General features: G+C 42.3%; 2 pseudogenes; one reads left to right on the top strand and one right to left on the bottom strand.

Annotated features, from left to right (window-relative positions):
* The first annotated feature begins 566 nt into the window (after positions 1–566).
* Positions 567–832, top strand: LOC122112061 (annotated as a pseudogene).
* A 3,322-nt stretch (positions 833–4,154) lies between these two features.
* Positions 4,155–5,381, bottom strand: LOC122112032 (annotated as a pseudogene).
* Between the last annotated feature and the right edge of the window lie 14,966 nt (positions 5,382–20,347).

Consider the following 20,347-nt stretch of genomic DNA (forward strand, 5'->3'; position numbering starts at 1 on the left):
AAGCACTATAAAAGTGAAAAATTAAAGCCACTTTATCCTTCAGGGGAGTAAAGAAATCAGCTTTAGACACACACAAATGAAGGAATTCTCTGTAGTAGTTTAAAAGAAATGGTTTTGTTTGCAATGGTAAAAAGATCTCCAAGGCATCTTGTCAAAAGTGAAAAAATATGATATTATCCTGTTCATGTAAAAATGGCAAATTGCATATTATATTCCGTATTTGTTTTATTTATTTTTTATTAATACTTTTTTATTGTGAAAACACCATACAGAGGGGTTACATGAGCAAGGTAATGAGTACATTTCTTATCAAGCATTGTTGCCTCCTCCTTTGTTTCCCCTTCCCATCCCTTCCCTCCCATCTCCAGCCCCCCCATACTTGTTGTATTATCCTGTTTCTAATACCCGCCACACCCACTACTAGTGAGGAAGATTATGATTAGAGGAATTAGAATGTTTGAATGACTACAATTCCAGATCACAATCACAATCAAGCAGAACTAGGAGCCTGCTACATCTTTTTGTGGGGCTCTGCTCAAAAAAAGAAGTGGGGATGTGGTGGAAGCGACACGCTGGAGTGAAGATGGAAGACTTCCAGGCTTCAGAGACTTCTTTTGTGGTTGACAAAGTGAGCAACATTGTCAAAGAGGCCATTGAAAGTGACATCAGTGGTAATAGGCCTGCCAGCACAGCAAAGTCAATCAGTGGACCACAAATGTTGTAGAACAAATTTTAAGCCAACTCACCAATCTGGAGAAACCATTCAAATTATGCAAAAGAATGGCGCTGGATTACACACAGCAAGTGCCTGCTTCTGAGACAGTTTCACTGACTGGATCTGCACCGTGCGATGGGAGAACAAGACGAGGTACTGCATCATAAGTGCCTTTGGGCTACCGCGTCCAGCCTGGGCTTCCGGTGTTGCATCTCTACTCCAACTTCTAACCACCAGCTGTGAATTAAGTGAACACCTTCCTCCTCTTTACGTGTATTGTGGCAGTCTTCAAACATGTAGAGAAATAAACCAAATGACTGTCCTGCTATACAAACGGCACCTTGTTAGACAGTAATTCTCTGTAATATGCAGCTTGTAGTGCCACTTCTTAACTCTGTATTTCTTTTCAAAGGTGCTAAAAGCTGAAATCTGTTAGTGGGAAACGTTCTGTCATTCTGAAATGATTCAAAAACACTAATTTTCCATACTTTATACTTCTGTTAGTATAATAAATTTTTCAATTTTTTTTAAAGGAAGAGAGGGCTGGGAATGTGGTTTAGTGGTAGACTGCTTGCCTAGCATGCATGAAGCCTTGAGTTTGATTCCTCAGTCCACATAAACACAAAGAACCAGAAGTGCTGTGGCTCAGGTGGTAGAGTGCTAGTCTTCAACAAAAAGAAGCTCAGGGAGCTGAGAAGGCCTCTCAGTAGTAAAGTGCATGCCTTGCATGCGTGAGGCCCTGGGTTCGATTCCTCAGTACCACATAAGCAGAAAAAGACAGAAGTGGCTCAAGTGGGAGAGTGTTAGCCTTGAGCTGAAGAGCTGAGGGACAGCGTCCAGGACCAGAGTTCAGGCCCCATGACTGACAGGAAAATAAAAAAAAAGAAGCTCAGGGATAGTGCCCAGGCCCTGAGTTCAAGCCCCAGAACTGGCAAAAAAAAATGAAAGAAAGAGAGAGAGAGAGAGAGAGAAAGAAAGAAAGAGAGAGAGAGAGAGAAAGAGAGAAAGAAAGAGAAAGAAAGAAAAGAAGGAAGGAAGGAAAAGAAAACAAACAGAGTACACTCTAAGGGAAATTATGGGTTAAAGAAAGATAGCTCAAAAGCAAGGTTAAATTACAGAGAGAGAGAAAAAGCATTTCCTGCTTACCTGAAGGAAATGGGAGTTAACTGCTCCCTGAGACTCTTATCTCCAACTAGTAAAACTGCAGAAATGGAGGTGTGGCTCAAGTGGTAGAGCCCCAGCCATTAGCAGAAAAAGCTAAGCAAGAGCATAAAGCCCTGTGTTTAAGCCCCACTATCAGCACAAAATTAAATAAAATATTTTATTACTTATAGGATGTCATAGGGGTAATAATGATACCTAGCAATGACATAACCTTACCTACTATAGCACAATGTTTTATCATAATTTTATATAATACAATAAATATGTGGTTATTGATGCCTTTATTGTAATAATTTTCTGATTTGCTTTTGTATAAATTCACAATTATTATCATCCAGATTTTTTTTTAGCAACTTCAGGTTTTAAACTGATGTAATTCACAATTATTATCATCCAGATTTTTTTTAGCAACTTCAGGTTTTAAACTGATGTAATTGGAAGCAAAATCATATGATTATATTTACATAATTGGTAACAACATCCTATGATCATAATATATGATGGTTCAATTCCTGGTTTTTACTTTTTTATAGCATTGGGAATTAAAGCTCTCACATATTCTCTACCACTGTTTGACATCCTCAGACCATTGGAATAAATTTTTTTGAAACTTTATAAATTACCTCTGTTGTGTTCAAAATACATGCATTAAAATTTTCTGCAAGGGGCTGGGAAGGTGGCTCAGTGGTAGAGCACTTGCCTTGCATGCATGAGGCCCTGGGTTCAATTCCTCAGCACCACATAAGCAAAAAGAAAAAAGCCGGAAGTGGCACTGCTGCTCAAGTGGTAGAGCTCTAGCCTTGAGCTGAAGAGCTGAGGGACAGCGCCCAGGCCCAGAGTTCAGGCTCCACAACCAGACCCCCCCCCCAAAAAAAATAATAAAATAAATAAAAAATAAAATTTTCTGCAAGAACTTAAACTATTAACAATGGCTTTTTCTGGGAAGAACTTAGGGACTGCGTGTAGAAAGAAGAAAATATTTTTCCTATATGTTTTATCTACTGTTTGAATTTTTCTACAACTAATATACACATTTTACAATAAAGCTCATGTAAAGGGAAAATTCCTATTTGTGATTATTTTTCACATGCCCAGGCAGAAATTTATAAATTGTGGCTGGGCGCTAGTGGCTCACACCTGTAATCTTAGCTACTCAGGAGGCTGAGATCCGAGGATTACGGTTCTAAGCCAGCTGGAGCAGGAAAGTCTGTGAAACTCTAATCTCCAATAAACCACCAGAAAACCGGAAGTGGTGCTGTAGTTCAAGTGGTAGAGCACTAACCTTGAGCTGAAGAGCTCAGGGACAGGGCTCAGGCCCAGTGTTCAAGGCTCACAACTGACAAAAAAAAAAAATTATAAATTGTGAACTCTCCCAAATATATTGTTTCATAATATGTGAAGTCTTTTATGTCGATTATTATTATTGTTATTATTATTGTCTGTCATGGGGCTTGAACTCTGGGCCTGGACACTGTCCCTGAGCCCTTCAGCTCAAGGCTAGCACTCTACCACTTGAGCCACAGTGCCACTTCCGGCTTTTATTTTTCTGCTTATGTGGTGCTGAGGAATCGAACCCAGGGCCTCATGCATGCAAGGCAAGCACTCTACCACTGAGCCACCTTCCCAGCCCCACAACACAATTTTTTCAAAATTACTGAAACCTTTTACATTTTAACTAACATCTTGGCCAACCTCCCATCTCCCTGTCTCTAACAATCATTCTAATGTTTCTATCAGTTCAAACTTTTCAGATTCTGCATAGAAGTTAAATCATGTGGTGTTTATCTTCCTGTGCTTAGCTTATTACTGAACACAATGTATACTAGATTCATCCATATTGTTAAAAATAACAGAATTTCTTTCTTAGGACTAGACTGTATTCTATTTTTTTTTTACTAGATTTAAAAAATACCCTTTCTGGAACTTGTAAAAACATGTTTTAATGGCAGCCTACTATACAACTGTATTGAGAGTTATTAAATTAAGCAACTGTTTCTCATGATATGTTTGTATTCTTGGTTTGTGTGTTCATCTAGTGATTTCTATATACACTCAAAATTCTTCAATTCCTGGCTGGGAAGGTGGCTCAGTGGTAGAGTGCTTGCCTTGGATGCATGAGGCCCTGGGTTCGATTCCTAAGCACCACATAAGAAGAAAAAAAAAAGGAAGTGGCGCTGTGGCTCAAGTGGTAGAGCGCTAGCCTTGAGCTGAAGAGCTGGGGGACAGCGCCCAGGCCCAGAGTTCAGGGCCCATGACCGACCCCCCCCCCAAAAAAAAATTCTTCAATTCCTTCTCCTGTAATTGCAGAGATGGGGATGACATGTTGGAATTCCACAATCTTTTCTGGAATCATTTCTTTTTCAAATATATTCAAAAAATCTTCAGGATTCTGGAATTGGTGCATCAGTGTATGAAATTTATTTTGGGCATCTGGCGAGTCCATTTTATTAATGGCCAGGAGTGCAGGTTTTGCATGAAGTTCTTCTTTGTATAACTCCAAATCTTTTGTAAGTAGCATTATGGTTTCAAAGGTAGTTCTGTTTTTTTTGGGGGGGGGGTCCAGTCGTGGGGCCTGAACTCTGGGCCTGAGTGCTGTCCCTCAGTTCTTCAGCTCAAGGCTAGTGCTCTACCACTTGAGCCACAGCGCCACTTCCGGCTTTTTTCTTTTCGCTTATGTGGTGCTGAGGAATCGAACCCAGGGCCTCAGGCATGCAATGCAAGCGTTCTACCACTGAGCCAACTTCCCAGCCCCTCAAAGGTAGTTCTGTACTGAGTTTGGGAAGAAAGCTGAAATCCAGAAACATCAGTAACAAAGAGCAGTTGTCTTGTTCTTATTCTATCTGCTTGAGGAATTGGTGGGTCATTCTTTTGTTCCCATGTCCCCCTATCAAACCCAGGAGATCAGCTACTGATATCTGTTTGAAGTCACTGTACATAATCTTTCCAAGTTAAGGCTTTAATTTTGTCAATGCATAAGAAATCAACGGTTTTGCATGAGAAACTTGACTTAGTAAAGAGGATTTTCCAGCATTTGAGAATCCTACTAGGCCAACATCAGCTATCAGTTTTAAGTCAAGGTGAATTGTTCGTTTCTGGCCTTTCAAAGGTAGGAAATTTGTAAGGAATTTACCACCAAGGCAACCCTTAGGTTCCAAAATTCTCTCTTCCTTTGTTGAGTTCTCCTATAATTTTCCCATTTGCATCAGTTACTGAAATACCCACAGAAACTGGGATTTCACAGTCTTTTCCTTTGAAGCCTTTCAATGCACTGACCTGACTGTTTGCTCCTTCTCCAGCCACAAGCCATTTCTGAGGATATTTGTCTTTCAGTTGTCTTAATGTCATTCTTTTATTTGCTACAACCCATACATCACCACATTTTCCACCTTCTCTACCTAAACGAGGATAACCCAATCTACCACTTCCTCCCTTGGTGATGACTCTTAGCTTATCAATGAATTTTTCCATGCTTTCTGAACAACATGCAGCTGCAATGCACCATGACAGCTTCAGGCCAGGACTGGAATAAATTCCTGATAAATTATTGCAAAATACAAATCTTTGGGGTTGGGGATTTAGCTCAGTGGAAGAACACATTGCCTGGCAAGTGCAGGGCCCTGAATTTGGTCCTCAGCGCTCTCTCTCTCTCTCTCTCTCTCTCTCTCTCTATATATATATATATATATATATATATATATATTTGAATATAAATATGTAGATAAATATAGTAAAGATTTGTGTGTATATATGTATATATTTTACATATATTACAAATATATTACTATACTTATTACATATATTACATATAAATGTATATTTATTACAAATATATACATACACACAAAATCTTTACTACATCTAGAGCCAATGATCTGCACTACTTTCATAAAAAAAAAAATTTACTCTCCATACAACTCAGTTTCAAATGGATTTAGTATTAATCTAATTTTAAATATAAAGGTATACAACAGCATTTTAGTGCTGACATTTCTTATAACTTGTGGTTCTCAGATAAAAACTGGAAGGTGTGCCGGGCGCTGGTGGCTCACGCCTGTAATCCTAGCTACTCAGGAGGCTGAGATCTGAGGATCGCGGTTCAAAGCCAGCCCGGGCAGGAGAGACCGTGAGACTCCTATCTCCAATAAACCACCAGAAAACCGGAAGTGGCGCTGTAGCTCAAGTGGTAGAGCGCTCGCCTTGAGCTGAAGAGCTGAGGGACAGCGCCCAGGCCCAGACTTCAAGCCCCACGACCGACAAAAAAAAAACGAAAAAAAAAAAAACTGGAAGGTGTCTTGATAATTTGTATATAATTCCAAAGTCCTGGGTGGGCCCCAGTGGCTCACACCTCTAATCCCAGCTACTCAGGAGGCTGAAATCTGAGGATCACAGTTCTAAGCCAACCCAGGCAGGAAAGTCCATGAGTCTCTTATCTCCAGTAAACCACAAAAAGCAAGAACAGAGTTGTGGCTCAAGTAGTAGAACACTAGCCTTGAGTAGAAAAGATCAGGAACAGTGACCAGGGCCTGAGTTTAAGCCCCAGGACACACACACACACACACACACACACACACACACACACACACACACACACACACACACACACACACACACACACACACACACACACACACACTCCTTATAATGAATTCCACCGCTCTATCTTCAATTATGAGAAAAAAATCTTGGTTTGTTTTGTTTTAGTGTGCTGGTACTGAGGTTTAAATTGAAGGCCTAGGGGCTGTCCTTCAGCTTTTTCTGCTCAAGGCTGGCACTCTACTACTTGAGCCACAGCTCCATCCATGTCAGGCTTTTTTCTTGTCGGTCATGGGGCTTAAACTCTGGTCCTGGGTGCTATCCATGAGCTCTTCAGCTCAAGGATAGCGCTCTACCACTTGAGCCACAGCACTACTTCCAGTTTTCTGGTGGTTACTTGGAGATAAGAGTCTCATGGACTTTCTTGCCTGGGCTGGCTTTGAACCTCGAACCTCAGATCTCAGTCTCCTGAGTAGCTAGCATTACAGGTGTGAGCCACCGGTGCCCAGCTATGTCAGGCTTTTTTTTTTTTTTTGTCTGTCATGAGGCCTGAAATCTGGGCCTGGGCGCTGTCCCTCAGCTCTTCAGCTCAAGGCTAGCGCTCTACTACTTGAGCCATAGTGCCACTTCCGGCTTTTTTCTTTTTGCTTATGTGGTGCTGAGGAATCGAACCCAGGGCCTCATGCATGCAAGGCAAGTGCTCTACCACTGAGCCACCTTCCCAGCCCCAGACTTTTTTTTAAAATAAGTTTTTTATTGTAAAAATACTGTACACAGGGGTTACAGTTACATGAGCAAGGTAATGAATACATTTCCTATCAAGCATTGTTGACTCCTCCTTTATTTTCCCCTACCATCCCTTCCCTCCCACCTCCACAACTACACTCCCCCACCCCAAATTGTAGTTCGGTTTTCAACATAGTGTCTTATACATCTCATACAATGGGTCAACTTGTATCCCTACTTAAACATTTTGTTTTTTCCCTTCCCTTCCCCAAATTAGACCAACATCAAATACAGTGAGAACAGGGGTTATACCATGGGCGAGGACCATACAAAGAAACAAAAAAATCACATGGTACATTATAAATATGTTAGAAACAATAGCAAGCAAGAAAAAAAACTACTTGTGTCCCTATCTTGGGGTTCATTTCGCTTAACATCATTTTATCTGGTCATATGTACAATGCTCAACCTCTCTATCCATAAAAGAAATGCAAATCAAAACAACATTGAGATTCCATCTCACCCCAGATAGAATGGCTATAATCAACAACTCTAATAACAACAGATGCTGGCCAGAAGGGAATCCTACTGCATTGTTGGTGAGAGTGTAAACTTGTTCAACCACTTTGGAAAGCAGTATGGAGGTTCCTCAAAAGACTCCACATAGAGCTCCCCTATGGCCCAGCAATCCCACTCTTGGGCATTTACCTGAATGATCACAAACAAGACCACACTAAAGCTACCAGCACAACTATGCTTATTGCAGCATTATTTACCATAGCTAAGATATGGAACCAACCCAGATGCCTCTCAGTAGATGAATGGATCAAGAAAATGTGATATATCTATATATATCTATATCTATATCTATATATCTCTATATATATACACACACAATGGAATTCTATGCCTCTATCAGAAAGAATGACATTGCCCCATTTGTTAGGAAATGGAAAGACTTGGAACAAATTATATTAAGTGAAGTAAGCCAGGCCCAAAGAAACATAGGTCCCATGGTTTTCCTTATTTGCAATAACTGGTATATGTCTGGGACAAGCAGAAAAGGCCCAAAGCTATGTACATATGACCAGATAAGATGATGTTAAGTAAAATGAACCCCATGATTGGGACACAAGTGGTTTTTTCTTTCTTGCTATTGTTTCTAATGTATTTATAATGTACCATGTGATTTTTTTGTTGCTTTGTTTGTCAGGTTTTTTGATGGTTAATTGGAGATAAAATTCTCACAGCCAGATGCCAGTGGCTCATAACTATAATCCTAGCTACTCGAGAGGCTGAAATCTGATGATCATGATTTGAAGCCAGCCTAACCAGTAAAGTCAGTGAGACTCTTATCTCTAATTAACTACTACCAAAACCAGAAGGAACTGTGGCTCAAGTGGTAAGAGTGCTAGCCTTGAGAGAAAAAAAATCTCAAGGACAGTGCCCAGTCCCTGAGCTCAAGCACAAGGATGGCACAAAAAGAAAAGAATCTCATAGACTTTCTTGCCCAGCTGGCTTCAAACCACGATCTTCAGATCTTAGCCTTTTAAGAAGCTAGGATTAGAGGTGTGAGCCACTGGTGCCTGGATGGTAAACACATTTTATTTCTATTTATGGTTCCTATTTCCCAGACCCTGGATATTTGTTTGCACTGTTTTACCAATTTTGGAAACCAGAGATTCTAAACTCTTTAAAGAATTCTAATAATCTCATCATGTATTCACGTACTTTACTGCAATAGCTATGGGCATGCTTTTACTTTGTAATAATTTCTTGCCAAGGTGTACTGCCTGAGCAGTAGCTCCTGTCCCAGGAAATAGCCCAAAAAGTTTATCTTTGAACGCATTCAGCAAGGCAGTCATTGGTGACAGAATCACAAGACTGTTTCTCATCTCAGTTCCCTTCCTACTTGTATTGACCCACCTTTCTTCCAGGGCTATCACCATGGTTGCCTGTGCTATTGCTTCTAAAGTAGTTGTTTCTGGGCTGGGAAGGTGGCTCAGTGGTAGAGCGCTTTCCTTGCATGCCTGAGGCCCTGGGTTCGATTCCTCAGCACCACATAAGAAAAAAGAAAAAAGCCAAGTGGCGCTGTGGCTCAAGTGGTAGTGCGCTAGCCTTGAGCTGAAGAGCTGAGGGACAGCTCCCAGGCCCAGAGTTCAGGCCCCACGACCAGACCCAAAAATAAATAAATAAATAAAGTAGTTGTTTCTGGCCTAATGTTCCCTTTGGGGCCTTTGCTTGTGCATACCAGGTGGTCTGATCAACTGTTTAGCATGCACACTGCCTGCAGTGCTCACAATCCATGTGACCTGCCCATTAGTGCATCCCTTCCCTTCTGCTCAAGTGAATGCCCCATTGTCACATTGGACCAGACTAACAAAAACCAAGTTCAAAGAAAAAATTGTTAAGAACTTCAAGGCAATGACAGCAATGTATCAAAGCAAGCCAGAAGTCCCTAGGGTAGCATACCTGGGAAGCTGACCCTTGGAGTAGATTGGTGTTCTTAGCTGATCATCCTACTAGTTTTTATTCCAAGAGTGTACAAGCCATGCTTTGCTTTAATGATTTATATTGTTGTGTGTGGGTGGGGGGGGGAACTCTGTTGAAGCTGGTGCCTGGATGGCTCATACATGTAATCCTAGCTACTCAGGAGGCTGAGATTTGAGGATTAAGGTTTTAAACCCAGCCAGGCAGAAAGTCTATGAGAGTCTTATCTCAAATAAACCGTCAAAGGCTGGAAGTGGAGCTCTAGCTCAAGTGGCACACACACACACACACACACACACACACACACACACACACACACACACCTGCCAATTGATAGTTTCCTCTATTACACACTAATTGCTGTTTTCCCTACCAGTGGCATAATCCAGAGGGTAAGAACCTTGACTCTGGACATGCATCACCAGAAACCCTAGCTTGGATATATATTAGCTATGGTGACCTTGAGTATGAGAATTAAAGTCTTTTCAGTCAGCTTCCTTATCCATACAATGGAGATGGTATTTGTATCGACCTCATATGGACACTGGAAGCATTGAGTTAAATGCATATGAAGAGTTTATAACAATGTTAAAAACATAGTTGAACTACAGATAATGTGATCATTATTTTCTCTTTTACATTCACTGTCCATGCTTTCAAGTGTGTCTTGGAACAAGCCTATTTCTCATGTAATCGTTTTTTTTCTTCTACATTTTCGCATAACCCATTTTATTCTCATGCTTTTTCTAGTCCACTTTAGGCCACATCATCATTTTTGCTCTCAACAGCTAGATGCATATCTCTGCAGAGAAATGGATTAGAAAAGATTCTGTTAAGTTTCCTTCTAGGGAATACACAGCTCTCAGAAGAAATAACCTATCAGATTGAATGCTTACAACAGGAATGTATTTACTGTTATTTGTATAGTTAAAATTAAATATAGCCTGTCCCTGGTTGCTCATGTTTGTAACCCTAGCTACTCTGGAGTCTGAGATCTGAAGTGGATTTTTTTGTTGTTGTTGTGTTTTGTTTTTGCCAGTCCTGGGGCTTGAACTCTGGGTCTGAGCACAGTTCTAGGTTAGCAATCTCCCATTTGAGCCACACACAGTGCCACTTTTGGCTTTTTCTGTCAGACCTGGGGGTTGAATTTGGGGCCTATGTGCTGTCTCTGAGATTTTTCTGCTCAAGGCTAGCACTCTACCACTTGGAGCTACAGCTCCACTTTTTGTTTTCTTTTTTTTTTTTTTTTTGTCCAGTTGTGGGGCCTGAACTCTGGGCCTGGGTGCTGTCCCTCAGCTCTTCAGCTCAAGGCTAGCGCTCTACCACTTGAGCCACAGGGCCACTTCCGGCTTTTTTCTTTTTGCTTATGTGGTGCTGAGGAATCGAACCCAGGGCCTTAGGCATGCAAGGCAAGCGCTCTACCACTGAGCCACCTTCCCAGCCCTCCACTTTTTGTTTTCTAGTGATTAATTGGAGGTAAAAGTCTCATGGATTTTCCTTCCTGGGCTGGGTTTGAGTTGCGATCTTCAGACCTCAGCCTCTTGTGTAGCTAGGATTACAAGCATATGCCATGGGCACCTGGCAGATCTGAGGATCTTGGTTCAAGGAAGCAAGCAGAAAAGTTCATGAGACTCTTCAATAACCGGCAAAAAGCCAGAAGTATGGCTCAAGTGGTAGAGCATCAGCCTTGAACAAAACAGTGAAGAGAGAGCATGAAGCTTTTGAGTTGAAGCCCCAGTATGGGCACAAAAATAAATATTTATCACTGTTAAGTAGAGGTGGACAGGAGAGGATGGCTTCCCAGGCAACTTTGGACCATGAAGGCAAATTCAGATTATGCAGTGCATCCTAGAAGAGACTAGATCATACATTTCCAGGGGGCAGGTGTAGTAGGAAGACCCCTACTCAGGCAGGCAAGCCCACCTAGTCGTCCGGAGTGACAGAGCCCACCGCAACAAAGTTGATATTAAAGAAGCAACTTTATTGAGAAAGTTCCTACACTGACCGGCCAGGGCCGCAGCACAGGCTCGGGAGCTGATACTGCGACCCCCAGCGGCCCACGTGCTTAGGTTTTTAAAGGCAAAAATCACAAGGTGAAGCCTGGTCACGTAGGCGACCAATGAGATTTTCACACACCCAAAAGATTGCAGTCATACCAGACCACACGCAGGTGGCCAGTGAGGTTACACTTTGTCACATAATGGCTGTTTAAACCAGCCTATCATTTTGGGTTTAAATGACTCACGAATTCAACAGTAAAGGGGAGCTTAAAGTAAACATACACAAAGGAGTTTAGTGGAGTTTAACATATACATGTGAAAAAGGCGGAGTTTATAGTAAACTTGGGATGTCGTCAGCAGGCTAGCAAGAGCTAGATTACTGGCTATCTGTTTAGTCTGTCAATCCTTAACAGAACAATGAAGGTGGGTCCAGTTGTTAAGGAGAGAGGGACCTAGAGGCATTCTTTTCATTCCAAGAACTGGGCTGGTTGGAGTCAAGGTTTTTGTTTTTTTCTATAATCCCTAAAACAAAAACAAAACCTGTAAAGAATCTGTCCCGGCTCCAGTCTCCTCTCAGGGCCTAGTTCACAGGGAGAAGACAACATCTCACATCTCAACCTTGACAGTGGAAGGAATTCCTTTGTCAGCAACTGTGACTACTTCAGGTCATCTTTGAATATGCTTTTCCCTGTATTCAGTTTTGCTATTTTTGTGTCTATTTATTTATTTGTTTGTTTGTTTTTATTTTCTTTGTCTGTCATGGGGCCTGAACTCTGGGTCTGGGCGCTGTCCCTCAGCTCTTCAGCTCAAGGCTAGTGCTCTACCACTGGAGCCACCGCACCACTTCCAGCTTTTTCTGTTTATGTGGTGCTGAGGAATCGAACCCAGGGCCTCATGCTTGCAAAGTATGCACTCTACCGCTGAGCTACCTTCCCAGACCCCACTTCCAGTTTTCTGGTAGTTTATTGGAGGTAAGAGTCTCAGAGCTGCTGGCTCACTCCTGTAATCCTAGCTACTCAGGAGGCTGAGATCTGAGGATCATGGTTCAAAGCCAGTCCAGGCAAGAAAATCCGTGAGACTTTTACCTCCTTCCTTCTTTCCTTCCTATCCCCGCCCCTCTCTGTCTCTCTCTCTTTGTTTTGTGTTTTGTGCCAATCCTAGGGCTGGAACTCCGGAACTGGGCACTGTACCTTAGCTTTGAACCACAATCTAGCTTTGTTGGGTTTTTTGTGTGTGTATGTCAGCTGTGGGGCTTGAGTTCAAGCCCTCTGAGTTGTTTTTGCTCAAGGCTAGTGTTCTACCCATTTTGAGCGACAGCTCCACGTCTTGTTTTCTGGTGGTTAATTAGAGATAAAATCTCAGACTTTCGCCGGGCGCTGGTGGCTCACGCCTGTAATCCTAGCTACTCAGGAGGCTGAGATCTGAGGGTCGCGGTTCAAAGCCAGCCGGGGCAGGAAAGACCGTGAGACTCCTATCTCCAATAAAACCACCAGAAAACCGGAAGTGGCGCTGTAGCTCAAGTGGTAGAGCGCTCGCCTTGAGCTGAAGAGCTGAGGGACAGCGCCCAGGGCCGAGTTCAAGCCCCAACGACCGACAAAAAAAAAAAAATCTCAGACTTTCCTGACCAGGCTGGCTTTGGACTGTGATCCTCAGTTCTCAGATCTCAGACAGCTGAGTAGCTAGAATTAGAGGCATGAGCAATTACTGCTGCTCCTCTCTCTCTCATGCCCTCTCTTGTGCTGTCTCTTTCATACTTTCTCTCATGCCTTTTTGTCAGTACTGGAGATTGAATTCAGGACGTCATGCTTGCTAGGCAAGTTCTCCAGTATTTATTTTAGCCATGCCCAAAGTCCTGCATTGAGTTTTTTCTATGTCCCTAGCTAAGTCTTCTTGTTAGTCAAATCACAATTAATACGCTACCTTCTTTGAGAGATCTTCCTTGGTTACCCTATCTAAATTTCTCTGTTCTCTCTCCAGATCATTGTTTCTTTTATAATTTGTCTTGTTTCCTGATAACATAGTGCAATCAGAAATTGTCTTATTTAATGGGGAAAGAGGGAGGAATAAAGGGTATTATTCTGATTAAAATATAACATACATGCCAAACACAACTAGTTTAAAACTAATATACACTAAAAAAAAAGAGTGGCCAATGGGGCTGGGAAGGTAGCTCAGTGGTAGAGCGCTTGTCTTGCATGCCTGAGGCCCTGGGTTCGATTCCTCAGCATCACATAAGCAAAAAGAAAAAAGCCGGAAGTGGCGCTGTGGCTCAAGTGGTAGAGCACTAGCCTTGAGCTGAAGAGCTGAGGGACAGCGCCCAGGCCCAGAGTTCAGGCTCCACTACCAGAATCCCCCCTCCCCCCCAAAAAAAAGAATGACCAAAAATTTGTCTTACTTGACTCATTTCATTATTTGTCTCCATTGCTGGAATTAGATTCATGGGAGAGTAGGAATCTTGTCTGTTTTAATTAAATAAGTCAGGGGATGATGGCTTATGCCTATAATCCTAGCTACTCAGGAAGCTGAGATATGAGGATTGTGGTTCAAAGCCAGCCCAGGTAGGAAAATCTGTGAGACTCTTATCTCCAGTTAATAACCAAAAACCTGGAAGTTAAGCTGTGGCTTAAAGTGGTAGAGGACTACTTTGAGTTAAAATGCCCAGGGCCCAAAAGTTCAAACCCCACAGACAACAAACAACAATAACAAAAATCACACATTCAAACCTCAGTGTCTCGCATATAGTAGGTGATCGATAAATATGAATGATATTTTATTTGACTGATTCTGGCGCAGAAAGTGAGCTCTATGAAAGCCGAGAATTTCTCTGGGATTCATCAACATCCTCAGCACATAGCAGCAAATGCTTAATAAAGGATTGTTGGGGGCTGGGAAGGTGGCTCAATGGAAGAGTGCTTGCCTTGCATGCATGAGGCCCTGGGTTTGATTCCTTAGCACCACATAAGCAGAAAAAGCCAGAAGTGGTGCTATGGCTCAAGTGGTAGAACAATAGCCTTGAGCTGAAGAGCTGAGGGACAGTGTCCAGGCCCAGAGTTCATGCTCCATGGCCCACAAAAAAAACAAAACAAACAAAAAATAAATAAATAAAGGATTGATGAGAATGGAGCACTGATGGTTCATGCCTGTAATCTTAGTTATTCAAGAAGCTGAGATCTGAGGATTCCAGTTCAAAACCAGCCTAGGTAAGAAAGTCTATAAAAGTCTTTTTTTTTTTTTGGGAGGGGGGTGGTCCGGTCATGGGGCCTGAACTCTGGGTCTGGGTGCTGTCCCTCAGCTCTTCAGCTCAAGGCTAGCGTTCTACCACTTGAGCCACAGTGCCACTTCCGGCTTTTTTCTTTTTGCTTATGTGGTGCCGAGGAATCGAACCTAGGGCCTCATGCATGCAAGGCAAGCGCTCTACCACTGAGCCACCTTCCCAGCCCACCCATTAAGTCTTATAACAGTGCTGTGTCAATATAGCATGCAAAGGGCTTTGTATAGAGAGGTAAATTTTTTTTTTCTGTCAGTCTAGTGGGGCTTGAACTCTGGGCCTGAGCATTGTCCCTCAGCTCTTCAGCTCAAGGCTAGTGCTCTACCGCTTGAGCTACAGTGCCACTTCCGGTGTTCTGGTGTTTTATTGGAGATAAGAGTTTCACCGAGGAGCTGGGAAGGTGGCTCAGTGGTAGAGCGCTTGCCTTGCATGCATGAGGCCCTGGATTCAATTCCTCAGTACCACATAAACAAAAAGAAAAAAGTCAGGAGTGGCGCTGTGGCTCAAGTGGTAGAGTGCTAGCCTTGAGCTGAAGAGCTGAGGGACAGAACCCCGGCCCAGAATTCAGGCCCCATGACTGCCCCCCCTCCCCCCCCCCCAAAAAAAAGAATTTCACAGACTTCCTGCCCAGGCTGGCTTTGAACCTCAATCCTCAGATCTCAGCCGAGTTCAGGCCCCACGACTGCCCTCCCCTCCCCCCCCCCAAAAAAAGAATTTCACAGACTTCCTGCCCAGGCTGGCTTTGAACCTCAATCCTCAGATCTCAGCCTCCTGAGTAGCTAGGATTATAGGCGTGAGCCACCGGCACCCGGCTGGAGAGGTAAATTTTTTTTTTTTTAATGTTTTTTGTGCCATTACTAGGGCTTTGAACTCAGAGCCTCATTCTCATACTTGTCCCCCTCCCCCGCCCCTGCTTAAGCTCAAGTTCTACTACTTGAGCCACACATTCACTTCTGGGCTTTTGCTGGTTAAGTGGATGCAAGAGTTTTGTGGATTCTCCTTCCTGGGCCAGCTTTGAATCTCGGTCCTTAAATCTCAGACTCTTGAGTAGTTAGGATTATTGACATGATCCAATGTCGCTAAATAAATTTCCATTTCTGAGGGATGAAATGTAATAACCTCTTCACCTGTAACTGAATCAAAACTACTTGATTTTGTGGTCCTGGTGGCTCATTGCTATAATTCTAGCTACTCAGGAGGCTGAACAAGGACCAACAGCTCTATTTTTGTTGTTGTTGGTGGTGGTGGTGGTCATGGGCTTGAACTCTGGGCCTGAGTGCTGTCTCTCAGCTCTTCAGCTCAAGGCTAGCGCTCTACTACTTGAGCTACAGCACCACTTTTGGTTTTCTTGTGGTTAATTGATGGTAAGAGCCACAGACTTTACTGCCCCAGCTGGCTTTCAACCATGATCCTCAGATCTCAGCCTCCTGAGTAGCTAGGATTACAGGCATGAGCCACCGGCGCCCAGCCAACAGCTCTATTTCTTTCTTTCTTTCTCTCTTTCTTTCTCCCTTCCTTCCTTCCTTCCTTCCTTCCTTCCTTCCTTCCTTCCTTTCTTTCTTTCTTTCTTTCTTTCTTTCTTTCTTTCTTTCTTTCTTTCTTCCTTTCTTTCTTTCTTTCTTTCTTTTTTGGTCCAAGACCTGCACTTAAACTCAGTACCCAATGCTCATTGGTTGGTGTTCTACCAACTGAGCTATGTGTCCAACCCCAGGACCACAGTTCTAAACCAGCCCACGCAGACAAATCAGATTCTCTTATCTCCAATTAGTAAGTAAAAAGCTGGAAATGGAGCCATGGCTCAAATGTTAAAGCTCCAATCTGTAAGGAGAAAAATTTGAGTAAGAGCTTGAGGTCCTAGCCAGGCGTTGTGGGTCATGCCTGTAATCCTAGCTACTCAGGAGGCTGAGATCTGAGGATCGTGGTTCAAAGCCACCCCAAGCAGGAAAAGTCTGTGAGACTCTTATCTCCAATAAACCACTGAGAAAACCAGAAGTGGCGCTGTGGCTCAAGTGGATGGCTAGCCTTGAGCTAAAGAGCGTAAGGACAGCATCCAGACCCAGAGTTCAAGCCCCATAACTGACCAAAAAAATCCACAAAACCAAAACCAAACAAGAGCGGAGATCCTGAATTCAAGCTGCAATACTGGCTGGCTTAGGCTTACATTCATGTGTGAGTGCACATGTATGCGTGCATGCACACACATCAGAACTTAATTTTTTATAATGTTTTTGGTCAGTACTGAGGCTTTAATGAAGGGACTGGGTACTCTCCTGTAGCTTTTTCACTCAGCTGACCACAGCTCCACTTCTGGCTTTTTTGGTTGTTAAACAGAGATAGAATATCACATACTTTCTTGCCTAGGCTGGCTTCAAACCATGATCCTCACATCTCAGCCTCTTGAGTAGCTCAGATTACAGATATGAGCTATCAGTGTCCTGCATTAAAAAAAATAAAGCAAAGTTAGGACACTATATGATTTCTAGTTGGGCCAGGCACTGGTGGCTCATGCCTTGTAATACTAGCTCCTCAGGAGGCTGAGGTCTGAGGATCATGGTTCAAAGCCAGCTGGGGCAGTAAAGTTTGTGACTCTTACCTCCAATTATCCACAAGAAAACCGGAAGTGGCGCTGTTGCTCAAGCGGTAGAGCACTTGCCTTGAGCTGAAGAGCTTATGGACAGCGCCTAGGCCCAGAGTTCAAGCCCCATGATAGACGAAAAAAAAAAAAAAAAAGATTTCTAGTTGGCCTCTTCAGATCCAGTGATTTCAATATAACCAGTTTGATGGGATTTTATAGCTAAAATTCTATTTATGAATATAATTGTTGACTAATTTATAAATTGTAATAAATATATTTGCAAGCATTAAAAATTACATGATAAAACATCATTGGTGTTAGTCACGGTGGTCTACCCCTGTAATCCCAACAGTTTAGAGTCTGAAGCAAGTAGATCAATTTCAAGGCCAGCTCAACTATGTAGTAAATCCTTTTCTCAGAAGCCAACCCCCCCAAAAAAAGAATTATTGGGCTAGTGAATGCACACCACTTAACACATTCCAATTTAAATTTATTCTATTCTTTCCCACCAAACCTGCTTTTCTGTCTCTATATACTGGCTTAATTATCAGGCGCTATGACACTCAGACCAGAAATAAACTCATATCCCTTTCCCTTATTCACCCAATGTTTTCAATTAATCTACAAATGCTGCCTATCAGCTTCTAAAATATCCAAATTACCTGATGATTTTTTTTATCCCTCATGCAACTATCCTGGTTCCATATCTTCTTTTTTCCAGATTAGTGAAACAGTATCCCTCTCCTGTCTCCCTGTGAAACTAAAAAAGCTTAAGCTGCAGGGCTTGTCACATGCCATATGGTCACATGGTTGTATATTTTAAATTTTTGCAAAATATATTTAAATCTCAGTCGTTTAAAACTGCTCTCCCTTTCCACTGAGAGCTTGGTTACTTTTCCCTTGCATTAGGTGGCATCCAAGCTGCCTCAGACATTTTTTCATCCACTTAATAAGAAGCTGATTTAGTGGGGGGTTGCATTTAGTTTGGATTTCATAGGATATTTATATACAGCTTATATTATTTCTAGTATAGGCCATTGTTATTACCCAGTGGCTTCTAAAAATATCTGACTACTCACCTTTGGATCTTTTTTTTTCTTTTCTTTCTTTTTTCTTGTGGGTCGTGGGGCTTGAACTCTGGGCTTTGGAGCTGTCCCTCAGCTCTTCAGCTCAAGGTGAACGCTCTACCACTTGAGCCACAGCACCACTTCCAGATTTCAGGTGGTTCATTGGCTATAAGAGTCTCACGGACTTTCCTGCCCGGGCTGACTTTGAACCGTGATCCTCAGATCTCAGCCTCCTGAGTAGCTAGCATTATAGGCATGAGCCACCAGCACCCAGCTTGAATTTAATCTTGATTCATAAGTCTATATTCTTTTCTGCATTTTCCCACCTGGTACTTGGGCTTGTACTCAGGGCCTGGGCACTGCTTCTTAGCTTTTTCATTCTAGGCTAGTGTTTTACCACTTCAGACAGCTTCACTTCCAGCTTTTTGCTGGTTAACTAAAGAGTCTCACAGATTTTTTTTTTTTTTTTTTTTTTGCCTGGGCTGGCTTTAAACCATGGTCCTCAGGTCTCAGCCTTCTGAGTAGCTAGGATTACAGGCATGAGGCACCAGTACCTGGCTATATTCTTTTCTCATAGAAGTCCACCAGCCCCACAGTCCCAAGAGTATTATGTAAACGTCAGTAAAAGTCAGAGATACTTACTCCTACTCAAAAATCTTCAGTGGTTTCTTATTCCTTACAAGATTAAATATAAACTCAAAAAAAAGGAAAAGAAGAAACTAATCCTTTAAAGTGTTGGAGGCATGCTTCAGTTGGTAGAATGCTAGCCAATGAGCAAAAGTGTCAGGTATGGAGTTCCAGTCCCAGTCTCAGATCTAAAGCAAAAAGAAAAGAAAAAGATAACATAGGGATGAGAATGTGGCTTAGTGGCAGAGTGCTTGGGTAGCATGCATGAAGTCCTGGGTTTGATTCCTCAGGACAACATAAACAGAAAAAGCCAGAAGTGGTGCTGTGGCTCAAGTGGTAGAGCGCTAGCTTTAAGCAAAAGATGCTCACGGACAGAGCCCAGGCCCTGAGTTCAAGCCCCAGGACTGGGAAAAAAAGATAACATATAAACTTTTTGTATTTTTGCAAATACCTCCTACCCCCTTTGTTTGTGCTTTTTGTTCCAACAATTTTCAACTTTTTTTTTAAAGTGATTATTGCTTCATATGGCTCAAGGCTTCTGTTTTTTAGGGCCTCTGGCACTTCAGGCAAATGGCTGTACCCCTTAAGTCACACCATCCCAGCCCAATCCTAAATGAGCTTTAATTTAATTTTTTTTTGCCTCTAGGAGTATGAACTTCCAGCCTTCTACTTGGTAAACAAGTACTGTACCACTTGCGCCACATCCCCAGTCTCTGTCCAAGCATTTGTACAGTTGATTCTTTTGTATACAAAGCATGCTTGCTTTTATATATCTTCCATGTTTCCCTGAAATCTTCCTTAGAATAAAAAAAAGCCTGTTTCTGAGGCTACTTCACATGTTTTTTTTTCTTCCTTTCTTTTTTTTTTTTTTTTTTAGTGATTATTGCTTCATATGGCTCAAGGCTTCTGTTTTTTAGAGCCTCTGGCACTTCAGGCAAATGGCTGTACCCCTTAAGTCACACCATCCCAGCCCAATCCTAAATGAGCTTTAATTTAATTTTTTTTTTTGCCTCTAGGAGTATGAACTTCCAGACTCCTACTTGGTAAACAAGTACTATACCACTTGCGCCACATCCCCAGTCTCCGTCCAAGCATTTGTACAGTTTATTCTTTCGTATACAAAGCATGATTGCTTTTATATATCTTCCATGTTTCCCTGAAATCTTCCTTAGAATAAAAAAA

Source organism: Dipodomys spectabilis, unplaced genomic scaffold, assembly GCF_019054845.1.
Source record: "Dipodomys spectabilis isolate Male_0828 unplaced genomic scaffold, ASM1905484v1 ptg000091l, whole genome shotgun sequence".
NCBI lineage: Eukaryota > Metazoa > Chordata > Mammalia > Rodentia > Heteromyidae > Dipodomys > Dipodomys spectabilis.